The sequence below is a fragment of the Lutra lutra genome, chromosome 13, assembly GCF_902655055.1.
Source record: "Lutra lutra chromosome 13, mLutLut1.2, whole genome shotgun sequence".
NCBI classification, from domain to species: domain Eukaryota; kingdom Metazoa; phylum Chordata; class Mammalia; order Carnivora; family Mustelidae; genus Lutra; species Lutra lutra.
Window position 1 is genome coordinate 89,907,059 of NC_062290.1, and position 16,029 is coordinate 89,923,087.

The following is a 16,029-nucleotide window of genomic DNA, read 5'->3' on the forward strand; positions in this document are numbered from 1 at the left end:
GGGTGTCCCCCACTGTGCCATGATGGGTTGGTTGTTGGGGTTGAGACAGGGGTGTCTCGCTGTTTTCTGATTTGGTTCATCTTGTCCTAAATATCTCTTCCTCTCAGGCAAGGAAAAAACCAGTATCAATTAAAAAGAGCATCCTTCTTACTGGATGTAACACTCTGCATGTCCTGGGTGTGGTCTGTTTACCAGGGCACGGAACGTCATAAATTAATGTGCCAAGTTTCCAGGTAACTTGAAATTGGGGTCAGATTCCCAGCCGAGGGCAGGACTGCAGAGCGTTGAGAGCTTGTGGGACAGCTTGCTGTCTTTGGGCTGTGACTCTGCCCAGCCCCTTACGCCTCTGAGTCCTGGGTGTCCTGTGTGCGAGGTGGGGATGGACCACAGTGCTTTTCCCATCAGACAGACAGGCGAGTAGTAAGTGCTCAGTAAAGACTCCCATAGGAAAGAGGCTGCTAAGCTCTTGGTGTCAGGGGACAGGGGTCCTTGGCCACCCCCCCTTGGTGGCCTCTGTATTTGGCCCAGGTGGTCGTGGCAGGATCATTCTGCACTGGGCTCCTGGCTCACTGAGTGGTGGAATTTAGGTCCCTGCTTGGAGGTGGCCTGGGAGGGCCAGAGAGACACCTGCCTGGGCTTTAGTCCCAGAACCATCACAGCCTGGACAGTGTCGGTGGAGTCCCCAGTGCCCCTGGGACTCAGTTTCCCTTTCTGTACGGCGTTCGGATTGCCAGCTGGTGAGAAGTCTGTAGGGTGGCTACACTGGGGCTCCAGGGACCGAGCGTGCCCAGGCTTTGGTGTCCGCTGACCTGGGATCACGAGCTGTTTCACCTGCAGGTACAGTTCTTAGTTTCTCCTGCCTCGGTTTTCTCATCGGCGAATTGGGGCTGTTGTGGGTGAGGTTAGGGATCACTGAGACGGGAATTTGGTGGCTCATCGGTGATGAAGGCGAATCCGCAATCAACACCGTGGATCAGAGGCCGGCCCTGCTGCATGTTCATGTCAGCCAGACCCGGCTCAGGGTTCCACGCGCCGATCGCCAGTCCTCCCGGGAATCGTGGGTGATCCTTGCTTACGGATGAGAAACTGAGGCTCACGGGGGATCAGGGTGGGCCCAAGGCCGCCTGTCCGGTGAGCGACACCAATGGCGTTTGATCCTGGCCCGAGCCGGGGTCCTGGGGCGTGGGGGGCGCCGAGAAGCAGCCTCGGAGGTGTGTGGGCGATCGTGAGCCAAGTGGGTGCCTGGTGTGGGTGTGTGGTGGGGCGGGGGCCGCGGATCACATGTGCGAGCCCCGGTTGGTGGGGGCGGGCTCCGGGCGTGAGTGATGGGGTCGCGGCGTGTGTCGGGAGTGGGCGAGCCGGCGTGTCTGTGCCCGCGCCTGCGCGCGCTGGTGTGTGTGCGGGCAGCTCTGCGCAGGTTGTAAACGCAGATGCGCCTGGGGGGCGGGGGGCGGGGGGGCGCTGGGACTCGTGGGGGGTGCGCTGTGGGGGGAGGAGGCAGAGACGCGCCGGGGACCTGAATCAGAAGAGGATGGTGCAGTTGCCTGCTCGGGGACCAGGAGACTTGGCTGCCGCTTCTCACCCTTCCGCCCTCACCGCGGTCCTCTGTGGGAGCCCTTCTGTCCCGGGGCAGTGGGAGAACTGGGGAGGAGGAACAAAAGTGACAGCCCCCACTTACCGAGGGAGTATACCGGGCCGCGCATGCTGAGTACAGATACACCAGCCTCTGGTCTTGCCACAACCCCTGGGAGAAGCGACTACTGTGCCCATTTTACAGGCAAAGAAAAAGAGGCCCAAGCAGATTGAGAGACATGCGCGTGGCTTCCCACACAGTCCGTGGCCACACTGGGCTCAGGCTCAAATCTTTGTCTGCCAAAACATTGCCCTTCCCTCTGTGTGCCTGCCTCCTACAATCTCTGTGAACCTTATAACCTTAGAGCTGCTGAGTAAGGTAGTGAGCACCCCATCATTGGAGGCACTCAAGCAGCTGTTGGATATCACATACTGGCCGGGCGTCCCAGATTCCTGGGCTGGAAGTGAGGTTGGACAGTGGGTAGGATCCTTCCAGCTTCATAGCTTTACAGGTGGCCCTAGTGGTTCTAGATGTTTTGCCTCCTGCAAGGGATTTGGGGCAGCCTCGGCCTTGGCTTCCTCTGGGTGTAGGTAGGACTGAGACCTGCAGGAAGGCAGCAGGACAATGGTCTTGAGAAGTCCAGGGGGCAACAGGGGGCTGCCCTGCCCCGGCCTCTTAGGCTTTCTCAGCCTCTGCCCATCCCAGGGGAGGCTCCGATGCTCGTGAGGTGTCCAGTGCTGTGCTAACCTCACAGGGTCCTCCCAGCCTTGGAGCTCAGAGGCGGTGTGTCCCACTGTCCAGTGCTGGCACCATCCCTGCTGCTGAGGAGCCCGCAGGCTGGGGCTGAGAAGCAGGAGGCAGCCCAAGGATAAGGTCTTGGAGACCAACAGTATACGCCTGGAGCGCCCCCAGCCTTCCTGCCCTGCCAGTGCCTGGCGTGGCCAGGGTGCCTCGAGAAACGTCTGTTGGACAAAGCGGGAGACCACAGGTGCAGTGCGAGCCTCAGGGACACAGTAACAGAGGGGTCCTCAGGGCCCAGAGGCCTGGTAGCAGCGCCTTGAAGGTTGGGACATGTGTAGTGGATTTGTTTTTTTTTGTGCAGTGCCCGACCTAGAGTCACGAATAGGGCAGGACTGTGAACACCTCTGTAGAAGGCTCTGGGCTTTCCAAAGTGTTTATGTGTGTGTTGCTTTGTTTTGGTCCTCTGCTGACCAGGGTGGGATATGCTTGTGCTCCTGACCTGCCATCAGATGGGGTGGGGCGGGAGGGGACGGATCTCCAGGTTGGAGTCTGGGGTCCTGGTTTCAGCCCCACTTGCTATGGCTTTTAGCTGCCCCCTCAGGGTCTCAGTTTCTCTGATGTCCCACTGTCTATGTGATGGGGTGTCACCTTTTCTTAGCTTGAGGGTATCCTGATGGGGCCACCCAGGGGGCAGTGCTCCCCACCTGGTGAGTCTGTGTTGGGGGTGCCCGGGAAGCGGGGCAGGGCAGCTGCAGGCTCTGGCACGCCTGGTCTCCTGGGGCGGCACCAGGAAGCTGATGGGGCGTCCAGGCCACCGTGCTCCAGATTCCCTGGCAGGGGAGAAGGAGGAGGGCAGGAGGAATGTGGCTTTGAGGAATGTTTAACCCAAAGCAGAAATAGCACTCCACTTTTTTTATTTTAGGCTTGGGTTTTCAGCTAGGAAGTGGTCTCCCTCTCTCTCCCTCTCTCCCTCTCTCTCCCCAGCCTCCCCTGGCTCCCCCACTGCTCTGGCCTTTTGGGGACAGAAAGTGCCCCCCCCCCCAACTAAGAAGCTGCTGTGGGAACCAGGAAAGCTCTGGATTTGGTGGTAGGCGGAGCTGGGTTCAGATCCCCCGTTGTCCACCTCCCAGCCCTGGGGCCACTTCCCACCCTGACCGTCTCTGCTTTGTCTTCCGTGGAGCTGGAGAGGGGATGGTGAGGCGAGTGGAGATGGCTCATCTGTGGTGCCATGTCAGGCGCTCCTGCTCAGGGAGCAGCCAGGCCTGGGTGCGAAGCCCGGCTCCTCTTCTGAGCTCCGGGAGCTTGACCAAGTTCTTTCCCCTAGCCTCCTTACTTCACCTGTAAAATGGGCAGGCAATGATAATCTACCTACCTACTGGCCTACCGAGATTGTGGCCGGAATGAGTGTGAAAATATTTGCCAGAGGGACTGGTGGGTCCCAAGCTCCTGCATCCCTCCTCTGAGCCCTGGTAGCCTCCTGCAGGCTGGCTGCCAGGTTGAATGAGAGTCCATGCGCTGGGCGAGGGGCAGCTCGGAGGCGCTCTTCACCTGACCCCCCCCCCCCCCCGCCTCCGCTTCTGCCAGCATCTCTGTGGCCTCTCCGAGGGAGATGCCCAGGAACTGGCCAGTGGCCTCCCCAGACCAGGTGGCAAGGACACGTTCAGCTTGTCCCCTTCTCATTCAGCTGTGAGCACCCTGAGGACAGACTTGTCTCATTGTGGGGGTCACCGCTGTTCCCCCGGCTCGTAGAACAGAGCCTGGCACGTAGCTGTTGGAACCAACGAGCAGCTACGGAAAGGAAGAAACTAACAAGAGAGCAGAGCTCTTTATCCGTCTCCGGCCTGCACTTTCTGTTCCCGTCTGTCCCCCTCCTACCTCCTGGGCCCGGGCTGGGGGGCCTGCCTTGTCTAGGGGGGCGGTCCTGAGAAGTCAGGCACGGGGAGGCTGGGCCCCGGCAAGGAAGGGCCTGGGCCCTTCCCACCTCCCCGGTGGCTGGGGACACGAGGAGGGGTCCAGCCAACCAGCATGGCCCCTCCTTCCAGGCCCCCCTCCCCGCCGCTCCTGTCTCTTTGTAGGAACCAAGAGATTCCTGTTCAAAGGCAGGAGATGGGCTATTTTTGGCACTGTGGGGGAAAAAGCGAATGCTTCCCTTCTGTTCAAAAGTATATGGTGTGTGTGCTGGGCAGACAAGGCGCTCGACAGGGCTCAAAGCCCGTGCTGCCCGGGCTTCTGCCCACCTTCCCCTCCTCACCGCCCCCGGCCCCCAGAGTCCAGCCCCCCCGTCCGGGGCTCAGCAGCCCACACGGCCCCGGTGGGTGATTATTATTTCCAGACCGCCCGTGATGAGGCCCTTGCTGGGCCTGAGCAGAACATGATCTTAATTAAAACTAATAGCAGTCCTCGAAATAAAGGAGAGGAGCCTGCTAGTCGCTCTTACCTTGATGCGTGTTTCCTTGGCCCAGGCCCTGCGGAGCTGGGGGTGGTTGTGAGAAGGAGGCCCAGCCGGCTGCGGGAGAAGGGCTGGAGGCCCCGGGTGCCCGTGTGGGGTGACTTCGGCCAAGGGTATCCCCGGGCCGCCTTTCCACTCTTTACTTCGAGATGCAGAGAGTCTTTGTGGAACCGCTGCCTCATGCCAGGTCCTGTGAGTGCCAGGATTTCTGGATGGATGGATTTCTGACCTTCCTGGCATTTGCAGTTTGGTGGGGAGATGGATAGGAGGCTAGGATAAGCATCAAGACAGGGCATGCCACAATGCTGCAGGAGGCTACCGGGTCCGAGGTACATCTGGGAGGGCTTCCCGGAAGAGGTGATGTTTCGGTTGAAACCTGAGGGTAGGGTTGCAAGCCATAATAAACAGTTATTCATTATCGATCTGAAATCCAGATTTAATCGGGCATCCTGTATCTTTAATGTGCTAAATTTGATGACTCTACCTGGAGCTGAGAAGGCACAAAGAGGTTTTTGGGGGGGTAATTTATGGGGGATGCTGAAAGTGTTTTAGGCAGAAGAAACGGCATGTTCCAGGTCTGGAGGCATCTAGGAGTGGCAACTCTGAGGACGTAGGGAAGGTGCACTGGCTGGGATGGAGAGGAGACACCTGGTAAGGAGGAGGAATAGTAAATTAGCCCCAGGGAGCGGCTGTCCCTCAGTAGGGTGGTGTCCCACTGGAGGGAGCCCTGCTGGGGGCCAGTCTTGGGAACTAGGTGAGTCATGTGAAGCCCCATGGACCCTAGGGGTGTTGGGTGTCCACCTTGACCAAAGGAGGTCCCGGCAAGGGGTCACAGCCTCCATCTGGCCTCCGGTGGGTTCTGGCAGGGCTGAATGGTGTGCGGCTATGCCTCTCTGTGACGGGTTACTGCTTGGACCCCCAGTGCTAGGGTCCTCCTGCTGCCCAGGACCAGGATAAGGACCAGGACAAATCACTTCCATGCAGGGGCCAGATCAGAGTCGCCCTCTGTTCTCAGTTCTTAAAGGGCCAGAGCCCGCAGTGCTGTTGGCCTCCCAGGGTGCCTTGGGCTCCGGAACCCACTCAGCAGCCCCCTAGGGACACTGTGGGGAGCTGGGCCACCCTCTTGGGGCTCAGGTGCAGGTATCACTGCCTGCCTCTGGCTGGTCACTCTCAGTGGGGGCCTTGCCACATCTTGGGCAGGAAGGGGAGGGAGGAGTGCTGGCGGTGGAGGTGGGGCGGGGTCCTGCTGACCCCGTGCCTGCCCAGTTTCCATGCCCAGTGCTGCCCCCACTTGGTCCCTGTATCCCCACCAGTGTTGCCTCTAGCTCCCCGGTCTGGGGGGGCTTGCACCTTCCCTGGGCCTCTCAGGTCCCCTCCCCCACTCGCGTTCTGAAGTTTCCTTGCTCTGGGACTTGTGACCTTATTAAGGGCTGTGACTGAGCTGGCTCCTGCCTGAGCTGGGATGGAGACCAGCCCAGCATGTCCCCACCTGCTCCCAGGTCTGGGGATGAGGGAGGGAAGTGAGGGGATGTTGGGGTAGGCAGATGCCACATGCCCCAGGATGGGGCTCCTCACACCCCTCCCCCATCCAAGGTGCCCGTGTTAGTGGCTCTGTTCATCTTGTCTCTAGGTGCTGTGATATCTTTATTAGTAATAGTAGCAGTTGCTAACCTTTGGGGCCCTCACTGTGCCTCATCTGCCTAGACCATGTTCTGCTTCTTTAGGCCAGTCCTTTGTCCCAGCAAGCTGTGGCTTCTCGTGGTCCCCTGAGCTCACCACACTGTGGGTCATCTCTGGAAAGCCCTCTCCCTTCCTCTTCACCTGCTGAGGCCCGCCCATCCTTTCAATGTCAGTCCCCGTGCCCTTTTCCCCAGGGAGCAGCACTGACCCCCTGACTGGGTCAGGATCTCACTTCACACATGTAGTTAGATGGCGGGGCTGTTGTGTGCTTGGGTCCGTCTCTCCTCATCGGAGACTCAGAGCGCAAGGACCTGTGTCTGGGTCAGTGCTGTGTCCCCGGAGCCCAGCTCAGGGCCTGGCCCATAGGCTGCTCAGCAATTACTGGATGAATGAAGGGGTAAAGATACCCCATATCCGTCCCTCCGTCCTTCTTTTCTCCCTTCCCTTCCCTTTTAATTAATTAATTAATTAGTTATTTTTAGAGAGAATGAGCAGGGAAAGGTGGGTAGGAGAGAGAGAGAAAAGGAGTGCCTAAGAGTACAGCCTCAGGACAAGCCCACTTATTAGCCACGAGGCATAACCTTGAGTTCTAGAAAGTAAAAGCAGGTGCGTCTACTTCCCCACCCCGAACAAGCAGGACACACACACACATGCATTCTCCAAGAACAGATGCGCATTGAGCACCTACTGCATACTGGAGATTGTTTTATGGCTGTGACTTAGGCAGACACAGATCCCACCCCATGGAGTCCGGGCCACCGAGGAAAGACCAAAATCGAGAATCCAGGCAGGCAGAAAGATGAGAACTGTCCTGCTGTCCAGGCTTTCCTCTGTGTATGCAGCCCGGGTTGATTTTATCCTCAATCTCCTGATGAGGAGACTGGGCCTCAGAGGTGAACTGACTTGTCCAGTGTCCCACAGCTGGAACATGGGAGGGCTGGGGTTGGAATCTGGAAGCGTCCCTGGGTCTGGGTCGCTCGGCCAAAGCAAGTTGTTAATCGATAAGTAGATACCGAGAACCTTTGCTTCCCAGCCCCAGTGGCCCTTTGCCGGGGAGTCAGGGAAGCCAAAGATTTGGTGCCTCTTGGAGGGCCCCAGGTGATGCCGTTCGGGAGGCAGGCAGGAAAGTAACTCCCAGAATGCATTTGTGTGATGTGAGAGGTGCTGTCCTTTGCCAGCAGGTTCTGGACTCACATGGACCCTGGTTCTGGTCCCAGCCTCAGTGCAGACTGACGTTGGTCCTTGGGCAAGTGGCTTCACCTCTAGAAGCCTCCGTCTCCTGATCTGTAGCAGGAGGGATGCAAAGTCCTTGTCCCACAGCGTCGCTCGGGCTCTGAGTGAGATTAACGCATGCCGCGTGCTTAGCGCAGGTGGGCACGCAGTCAATGCTAAGTAAACAGAGACTTTTTCGTCCCTGGAAGCTGCAAGACAGAGTACATCTCTCTGCACGTTTAAGAATTTTAGGGGGGAAAGTTATTTAACCTATTTAGAAATTAAAATCAATGCATCTTATAACTTTATTTTTAGGGTAAAATAAATGCGTATAAATGACGGAGCAGAATGCAAAACTTGGGGGAATATTTGAGCTGGAACATATGATTTGAAATACACCTCATTTCCCGTGGCTTCCTGAGACTCTGCCCCCGCTCCAGGGACCAAGCCCTTTCTCCTCCCCATGAGCCAGTGGGAGTGAACATTCTTACCCCATTTGTCAGATGAGAAAACTGAGACACGAGTGGAAAGACACACGTCACGCTTTTGCTGGCAGATCTAAATGTGGGAAGGTCTCAGCGTCCAGGAGAAAGAAAGGTGGTGCCTGGAGCCTGGTTCTCGGGGCGCGGACCAGCAAGGGGCACTTTGATGGGCAGGAGCCGCCACTCCCTGCTGGACCAGGGACCTCACACCCCAGGCACCCAAGGCCTGGCCCACTGCAGGTGCTCAGCAAGGGCTTGCCATGGCCTTCGGGGCTCAGCGGTGGCCCCCTCCCTGGGGACGACCATCTCCAGGCTAAAGCCTTCTTGAGGATGGGCGTCAGCGTCAGAAAGAGCTGGGTGCCCACCTCCAGTCCTTCACCACTGACTGTGACCTTGGACAAGTGCCTTTCCCTCTGGGAAGCCTCAGTTTCTTCCAACAGCTAGGGGTGGTGGGTGGCAGGGACCCTCCCCCCAGCTGTCAGCACAGGGCTTGAAGCAACCCAAGAGCACAGCCAATAGCACTGGTGCCATTCTAGGGCTTGGGAGTGTCCTGAGGGGTCAGGAAGGAGCAGGGGCGTTTGACTTGGGATCTGAGCAGCCCTGAGCAGCTCTCACGGCTTGGTCCCCTTGAGGGCTTGGCCTCTGCCTATGCCCGAGGACATTTCCCATCATCGCCCCTCTTCGCCCTAGCAGGCTGCATCTTCTCAAGCTCTCTCCAGCTGCCGCAGGGGCAGTGAGACCCCTGACATCTTATTCTAATACTGTGGCTGTCATCGTGATAGTCCGAGTCTCCGTGTCACTCGTCACATACTGAGCTCAGCGATCTTGGCCTGTATCCCCTGGTTGGCTCCAACAGCAGCTCCATGAGAGGGAGGGGAGCTCAAGGCTCAGAGAGGGGCATACATAACCTGAGGTCACACAGCAGAGCTAGGTAGCCGGTGGGCCTGTCCCCACAAAGGCCTGAGGTGGGAGAGAGGCCAGCTTCGAGGGCTGCAGGCCAGTCAGCCCGAGTCGGTCCCCGGAGCAGAGGGGTGAGGGGTGGGCAGCCGGCCTAGCTCTGGCCGGAGCCATGACCCCTGGGGCTCTGGGAGGCTTTACAATGCTGTGCACAGAGGGCTCTGCACAGTCTAGCCTTGCAGCGGCGGCTCACAGATCCGGTCCAGGCGTGTCTGCAGATGGCAGCCTGATGCCCACAAGTCCCCTCAGGTGAGCCCGCACAGAAGGTTCGGGGTCCGGCATGAGCACAGCAGTCGAGGCCCTGCCGCATGTGTCCCCGCGGACTGCTGTGGGTCCAGCTGGTGAGGGTGGAGAAAGCACGGAGAGGAGGCTGGGTTAACCACTGGTGGGGAGGGTGGGCAGGGGCCCAGAGGAGAGGGCTGAGGGTGTGGGGGAGGGTGGGGGTCAAGGGCCCTGGGGAAGTCACTCCTTCTGGGTCAGCTAGAGGGGCTTCCGCAGCACCCCGCTCAGCCTGGAGCGCCCTGGAATTCCGGGCGGGAAGCCAGCTGCCTTTCTGATGAGCTCAGGCTGGCTCCCTCCAGCTGGGCATTTATGGAAGACAGGAGAGGGGCGGGCGGGGGGCTGTCTCTCTCCCCACCCTAGAGGAGGCCCAGAGCGAGAATCCGCTCCTGTGTCTGTTCTCTGGTTGTATCTGATCTCCGAGGCAGCTGTCCCCGAGGGCTCCTCCTTGCCGAGGAGCCCGCCACCCCCCGCCACCCTATTCCACCCTCAGTCAAGTGCTCCTAGCACCTTAGCACAACACCTGGCCCTGGTTTTCTGGCCCAGGGCCCGTGCCCACCCTCCTATTTCCACGTTGTTCCTGGTGGGTGTCCGTGGCCTGCTGCTCCTTGGGCCACAGGGCCTGCAGTGGGGGTGTTGGTCCATGACCATCCGCTGGCTGCCTGCGGGTCACTTCCTGGGGTGTGGGAGCTGGGGGCTGGAGCTCTCCAGAGTCTATGGAGAGCTTTATGGCCAATGTGGACCCCTTAGGTCCCTGTCCCCATGGGAACCAGCATATTTCAACCACGCATACATGAGTCTGTTGGGTAATGGTCTGGGGTTTGGGATGCGTGTGGCCCTTGGAGGCTGGGGGAGAGTGGGTGTCTGCTCACCCAGCCCTTAGCACTGTAGGTAACATCTGCTGTGTGCAGGGCGGGGGGGGGGGGGGGTCCATGTCCTCTCTCATAGACAGGAAAAGGGACAGGTCATGCGGCAGGGAACCCAGGTCCCAGAAGCCTGCCCTGCTATGCCGCCTTCCCTATAGGGAACTGCCTGCCCCTCTTGGAGATGGGGGGTGGGGTGGGCCTGTCCCAGGATGGAGGGAGGGGCAGGCAGCAGCTTCCCTCCCTTCTCTGAGCTGTGCCCGGGGAGGGTCATTCCAAATTAGGGATGTTGGCAGCTGCCTGCGGGGGTGGTGGGAGGCTGGCCAGTGCTCGGGTGAGGGGGGTCAGGTGAGGGACACCCGGCTGGCTCTGGAATGGGGGGCTGTTCCTGTGTTTTCTGCCTCATAGAGCAGGAAGAGGGGTGTCCCCAGGAAGGGGAGGTTCAGTCTGAGGTGGGGAATCCCTTTGGGCCTCGTGGAGCATGAGGGGCTCCTGGACCACTGTGAGAAGTGTGGGCAGGGGTTGAGCTAGAGGGAGCCAGCTGGAGGGGAGCTTGGGGTGAGGGGGGTGGGGTGACGATGCTGCCCCCCATCCCCGACTGCCGTGTGAGAAAGGGACTCAGGGGACCCCAGTATTTGGAGGTTGAGCAAAGGAGAGGCCCGGGGCCTGACGAGGTGCTGTCTGAGAGGTGCTGAGCTCTAGAAGCTCTCTCTGCGCTTTTGAGTACTTCTTTGTCCCAGCGGTCAGAGGTGTCACCACTAACGGAGTGTCAAGTTTAGTGACAAGGGGTGGCTGGGGGTAGGCCCAAAGGGCCTCACTTTCTCTCTTTGTGTTCATCAAACCAGAGGTGCTCTTGCTGCAGCGGGGCGGTGGGAGGCACGGGTGACACAGGCACTCGACACAGCCTCTGTCCCTGGAGACAGAGACGGGGCCTGGACTGGCCACAGGACAGTGGCTGGAGAGGCGGGAAGGAGCAGGGCAGGCTTGCCATCCCTCCTGCGGCAGCCAGCGCCTCTGTGGGGGCAGCCAGCCCCCCGCTTTCTGTTCCCGCCGTGTTTGAGCTGAGCTGCAATCAGGAGAGAGGTATTTTGCTTTAGGGAAATCAAAATCAGACTCAACATTTATCCTGGGCTCCAGGGACTGGCTCTCTCGTGTTCGTTCCTGGCAGACGAGAACTGTGCACGAGGGAGGCAGCCCAGGAGCACTGTTCCTGCTGTTCCTGCGGGAGGCAGCAAGGAGAGGGGCTCAGCAGGTACCCCCACCACAGGGGGTGAAGGCCTCGTTGCAGTGAGCCAGCTGGGGAGCCAGCCACACCGGGCTGGGCCCCCTCCCCGCACCCAGCCACCGGCAGGTCCCCTCCCCACCTCCCCCGCCTCTCAGGGAGGTTCATGGGAGGGGAGCAGAGGGGATGCCTGGCCCCTTTCCTCCTGGCTCTGTGCCTGCTCTAAGGTGGGAATTTTCTAGCTCCCTCTCAAGAAGCCCTCACCATGCCTCTGTCTGCTAGGAGTTTATACCCTATTCTTCAATGAGGAATCAGGCTCAGAGAGGTTAAGTAACTTACTCAGAGTAACACAGCCTACACAAGGCTGAGACAGGATGTGGACCCAGAACCTCCCTCCGCCTCAGCCATGCAGTTTTAAATACTGGTTTCCTAATGAGCCTGGGTCCCCCTGGCCTGTAGGCAGGAGAGGGCTGGAGGAAGACAGCTTGTTTTTAAAGTTGGTCAAAGCCGATGGCAGTTGTAAAAGTAAACATGTGTGAGAAACCCAGTAGGGTGTGTCACCAGTGCAGCCAAGTGGCTTGGTGACGAGGGATAATTGAGGAGGGTTTATTCTCTGCCCCCTGTGTGCAGGACATGGGGCCGGGTGCCCAGGTGATGCTGGGGCATGCCAGGAGAAGTGCCTTGACCTCTGGGTACTTAGCGTCCAATTGAGAAGAGAAGAAAAAGTGCCACTGTTGAGCGCCTGCTGGATGCCAGACATCGTGACATGCACTTTCCATACCCTTCTCCTTCTAAGGCAGACGCTGTCATCCGTCTCCTTTCCAGATGTGTAAACCGAGGCTCCGAGATGTGGAGTCATTGCTCAGGGCCCCACAACCAGATCCCTGGCCTGGGGTGCTGGCTGGGCTGGCCCCAGAGCCCCTTCCACAGACCAGTCTGTCACCATCTTCCCCCTTGCTGAGCTGGCCCCGGCGGGCAGCACCTGGTCCCCCTCTCTGCTGTGAGCCGATGGGAAGACAGACCAGGCGGGAAACAGTGATTCCCGCACATCGGGGGGCTTCAGTGGGGGGCTGTGGTGGGGCAGGAGGGCTCTGCAGAGAAGGGACATCCCAGCGGGGATCGGAAAGGGGCATAGGAATTACCCAGGAGAAGGAGGTGAGGACGTATGTCTTGGGCAGAGGATCAGCAGGTGCAGAGGTCAGGAGCCGGGGGGATGGCTAGCGAGGAGCTTGGAGGGGGCAGGGCTGGGCTGCGGTAGCCCTGAGGACAGCCTTTTGTTGTCCTGAGCCCTGAGCCTTGAGCTTGGACCCGCCTCGCGCAAGTGCGGTGTGGGTGGACGCCTGTTTAATTTCACACTTGGATGGAGGCCCCGGGGAGGAGCTGGGAAGCCCGAGCATGGGAATGTCACTCTGGTATCCAGGGGGAGTGTGGAGCAGAGGGACCCCGTGACGTCCCCCACCCCTCCCTCCCTCCCTGTGCCTGTGGTGGTCAGAGCTGCAGCACCCCCCGGCCCTTCTGGCGCTGGGGGTGGGGTAGGGGCACACCCAGGTTTGTGGGCTGATGAGGACAAACTTGTCCCTGCAACCTTATATTTTGAAAGTAGGAGCAACATTCAGATGACAGTGTGGGAGCACCTGTATGTCCTTCATCCAGATTCGCCCGTGGCCAGCGTTTTGCCGGGGCTGGCTGCTTCTCTTTCTAAATGTGTGTGTGTGTGTGTGTGTGTGTGTGCATTTCCGAACCTCCCGCACGAAGCTGCCGGCATCCTGACCCTCACCCCTAAATACTGCTGGGCACATCTCCGATGAAAAGGGGCATCCTCCCACACCACGTCCGTGCCTTTCCCTCCCCTAAGAAAATCAGCGGAGTCATCGGGACATCCAACTGTGGCCCGTGGTGCAGCTCCCTCCGAGGTCCGAATCATGTTTTCCGCGGCCGGTCTTTAATGCCAGATGGAGGACCCAATCCAGGCTTTGTGGGTTGTGCTTGATGGCCTTTTCCCTTTTTCCAAAATGATCCCCTGCCTCGTTTTACCTTTCATGCCACTGACTGACTCAAGTGTCCTGGCCAGTTGCCTTGTAGAGTGTCCCGCCTTCTGGATTTGTCTGGTTATGTCCCCATGATTAGACTCAGGTTGACTATTTCTGGCAGGAGGACTCTGTGGGTGCCCCGTCCTCCCACGGCATCAGGTCGGTGTGGGGGAGGAGGGGGGCACGCGATGTTGGGATGTTTCACTATTGGAGAGGCTGGCTTTGATCCAGGACAGTCGTCTTCATGGTTGTGTTTCTGTCGTGTGTTAGAGAAGATACGAGCAGCACATATCGTTGGTGATTTTATGGCTGTTGGTGCTTAGACTGAATCTAGATCAGGCAAGTCGGTGAAATGAATGAGCTGATAGAAAGAAACGTCCTGAGTGAACCATTGGACAGGTGCTGAGAGAAGAATCGAGAAGGTAGCATGGGGATGGCTGAGCTCCTGGGAACCCAGAGAGAATGGTAAGAATGCAGGTCCTGGCATTGGACAGACCTGGGCAGTGACCTCCTCCTGGCCATGGCCTTGGGTCCCTTCCTCAGGTCTCTGGCTCGGCTGCCTCCCTGGACAGTCTGGTTCACACTGGTCACCTCCAGGCTCCTGACCCTGGTGGAGGAGCTTTGTGTAGGTGGCTGGGTCCCCATAGGGCTGCCTGATTCCCGCCCCACCCAGGACCCTCCGTGGCTCCAGGCAGGGAGGCAGTGTTGACCTGCTGGCCCTGGCATGGTGCCAGGAGACACCTGATGGCTTCATCTGTTTCCTAAAGGTTAATTAGCTCCTTAAAGCATCAGTAGGCCCATCGCCCCCCACCCCAGCTCCCTTCCGCCCCCGGGGCTGCTGCCTGCTGATTGGTGCTGGGGACCATTCCAATGGGGGAGGGGCAGTCAACTGTGTCCCCTCCCCCCATGCAGCTGTTCCATCCTGGGGACTTGGGGGAAATTTCTGAGCTGGGGGATTCCAGGGGACCCTTCTCTGGCCCCATGAGGCCAGAGGTCAGCAGTAGATCTGTCGCCCAAACTCTTACCACCCAGCTCGTGCTGTTTCTGTCACGTGATGCCAAGGTCACCCAAGGTCATGCAGAGGCACCCAGTTGGGTGTCCATCCCTGGCTCCAAAGGTGGTCCTGATCCTGCCATTTCCTGGCAAGGTGACCTTGGGTTACTGCAAGCAAGTGGACTTGTCTGAACCTCAGTCTAGTTGGGAAAATGGGACCGCCACCAACCTGCGGGACTCTTTTTTTTTAAGATTTTATTTATTTGTTTGAGAGAGAGAGTGCCAGAGCAGGCGGGGAGGGGCAGAGGGAGAGGGAAAAGCAGACTCCCCGCTGCGCAGGGCACCCGACACGGGGCTCGATCCCAGGACCCTGGGATCATGACCCAAGCATAAGGCAGACTCTTCATCGACTGAGCCACAAGGCGCCCCTACCTGTGGATTCTCATGCAGAAGAGCATCAAGCCATTGTCGTTTTCACAAGAGCCCGTTTCACAGATGAGGGAACTGAGGCTGAGAGAGGGGAAGTACTTTGCCCGAGGACACACAAGCTAGTAAGCTGTGGAGCTGGGTTTGAATCCAGCCAGCCTAGTCCGGCGCCGCAGCCTGTGCCCGGAAGGCCTGCCCGTGCTGTGATGGGGTTCCTGTGTCTCTCCAGGTCCCGGCTTTGAGCATCACCTGTGCCCCTGCAGCCCTTCACTGCCAGGTGTGGGTGACGAGCCCAGGGCAGCTCAGCCTGGGTTAGACCAAGGTCACCTTCCGTCTCCACCCCCACGCCTGACCCCCTTCCCACCTTCTACCCTCTGCCAAAACTCTCTGGGAAAATTGCATTCTTTACACCAGGTCTGGCTGATCCAAGTAATCAGCGCCTCCCACCATAGCTGTGCCCTCTGTTTACCAGCTGCCTACTCGAGAACTAGCCTCTTCCTCCGCCTGAGATCTGGGCTGTGCAAGGAGGAACCTGGCGGGGGGCCTCCAGCTGGCCCCCCAGGTCCTGATTCACAGCCCACCAGGTTCCAGGCTGTGGATCAGGTGGCCAAGCCACACATGGAGTGCAGACCCTCGCTCTCTCACTTCGTGTCCTGGCCCCCTTTGTGCCTCAGTTTCCCCATTTGGAGCCAGGGTGGAGGAAGGCTGTCTTCCCTCGGACCTGTTGTCAGGGCGGCTGAGCCAAAGCACAGAGGCCCACCCTGGCACGGAGCCAGTGGGTACTTGGTATCTGGCAGTTGGGACTGGTTTCCTTTGAGTGGGTGTTTGACAAGCAGCCTCCTCGAGTCGTTGGGCACAGCAATTCAGGGATAGCCCGTGGGGCCTCCCTTCCCACTTCCCTGGGAAGAGGTTGCCATTCCGTTGTGCAGTTGACCCCCACCCAACACCCACCTTCCCGTCCATCCGTTCACCTCTACCTGCATTCGTTCCTTCCGCAAGCCTGCGCGGAGCCCATTGGCGGGCCAGGGGCTCAGGAGCGTTCACACCCGCTTCACACCTGTTCTGATCGAATTCCCAGCATAGCTCCTGTGGCGGGTCCTAGGACTCCTGCTTTACAAATGG

General features: G+C 59.1%; 1 protein-coding gene across 1 annotated transcript in view; it reads left to right on the forward strand.

Annotated features, from left to right (window-relative positions):
• Positions 1–16,029, forward strand: part of NCS1 (neuronal calcium sensor 1) — a 50,762-nt gene that overhangs the window by 7,027 nt on the left and 27,706 nt on the right. The gene's annotated exons all lie outside the window — the stretch shown is intronic.